The following is a 1,796-nucleotide window of genomic DNA, read 5'->3' as shown; positions in this document are numbered from 1 at the left end:
AGAGATGGACCAGATGAGGACTTTTGCTCCAAACGGGAAAGGAGAAAACCTCAGTCCCTAGAGATGAACCAGATGAGGACTTTTGCTCCAAACGGGAAAGGAGAAAACCTCAGTCCCTAGAGATGAACCAGATGAGGACTTTTGCTCCAAATGGGAAAGGAGAAAACCTCAGTTCCTAGAGATGCTCCCAGAGATAGTCCTAACGATGAAGATGATGAAGACCCTTTGCTCCCAGGGAAGGAGAAGGGCCTCTGTTTTTGTTTCTGAACGGCTCAACCTTAAAATTGTACCCCAAAAAACTTCAAGAGTGGACCCTCGAAAGCAGTTGCGGGAAAAGCTGCAAGTCGGGGGAAAGGACTCACACGCAGGCAGAGAGACTCCTCTTCCTAAATGGACTGAACAATATTTGGAAGTGCGCGGCTGTCTCGTTGTGATAATGTTTTCATAGCATGAGCAAGAAGAGACTTCTCTTTCTAAATGGACTGAACAAGGTTATTATGGAAGTGGTAAACAGACTGAACATCTTAAGGGTTGTCTTTTTACACTGTCAGTGGGAGAAGGGAGGAAGGTGGGGGGAGGAGGAGAGTTCTGAAGGTGGTATAATTTTTTTTTTTTCTTTTTTCCCTCTTTTAGGTCTGTTAATAAACTTCTTTATATTCTTTCAAGTTTGGTGCCTGCTTTGCATTTCTCCTAATTCTTATCTCACAGCAGATAAACAGTAATGAGTATTTTGGACCAAACCACTACAGATGGAGAAGTATTGCAACATGGCAAAGGGAAGCATAGAAATAAAAATAGAGGAAAACATCCTGGATTGTTTCTTTCCATTTTCATTTCACTTCTGGAAAGCTGTTTCAGTTTTCCCAGAATTTTCTCCACAGTCCTGTCTGCTCTTTTCAAGAACCTTTCCTGAAGAATGAGGTCAAGCTGCTGTCACAAGATGTGCCACCAGTTGCAGCTTCTCTTGGCTTTCCACACTGTGCATGCAGCACGACTCTTGCAGGAAACCAGGGCAGAGGTTTTGAGAACTTGGCAACTTGTCCTTTCTTGTCCTTGTGGGCTGGGCAGTTGTGCCCTGGGTAAGGTTTTCACTGTGACTGTTCCAACCTAGGAAAACAGGAGCTGGTACCGGAATTGTTAGGGAATGCAACCCTGACTGAATGCAGAGAAAGAATCTCCAGGGCCTGCAGCCAGAAATGAAGAGTTGTGTGATAATCATTCACACATCCCCATGGACATCTTGAAAGTGATCTAGAACATGAAAATGGGCTGACAGAGGCAGTTTGTTTCTGTGTTCAGTGTAGATGATTCTACATCTCTTGCACTGGTATAAATCAAGAGTACAATCAGTTCATTGGAAGCACCAGAACAAGCTGGACCTCTCAGAGTAGATGACTGAAAGAATCTGAAAAGGAAAAATGCCAGGAATGACTTGGTGAACTTTGTCTGTAAGAAGGGTAATTTTTTCTAATAATTACTAATCCATTCCCTCTGCTTTTTGTCGTTCTGAAAAAGGCCATTTGCATGCCAGATTCCTCGGGAAATGAGAACCCTGATCTTCTGGAACTGCCTGAAAGATGCCCTGTTCCTCTGCAGGGATACTCAGGCTGAAACAGGAGCGGGGCGCCAGAGCCCTCTCTTGGAAGCCTCTTCCGAGCTGGAATTTGTGCCATGCTGGGAGAGCAGGAGGGGGAGAGCGATGGGCGCTGTGTGGGAGGAGCAGGAGGTTTGGGCCGCAGGACGTTCCCTCTGCGCCGCTGTCCCGCAATCGGCGGGCGGGGCCAGGGCGCGCGGGC

The sequence above is a fragment of the Corvus brachyrhynchos genome, unplaced genomic scaffold, assembly GCF_000691975.1.
Source record: "Corvus brachyrhynchos isolate BGI_N302 unplaced genomic scaffold, ASM69197v1 scaffold802, whole genome shotgun sequence".
Taxonomy (NCBI): Eukaryota; Metazoa; Chordata; class Aves; order Passeriformes; family Corvidae; genus Corvus; species Corvus brachyrhynchos.
Note: the sequence above shows the minus strand (reverse complement) of the source record.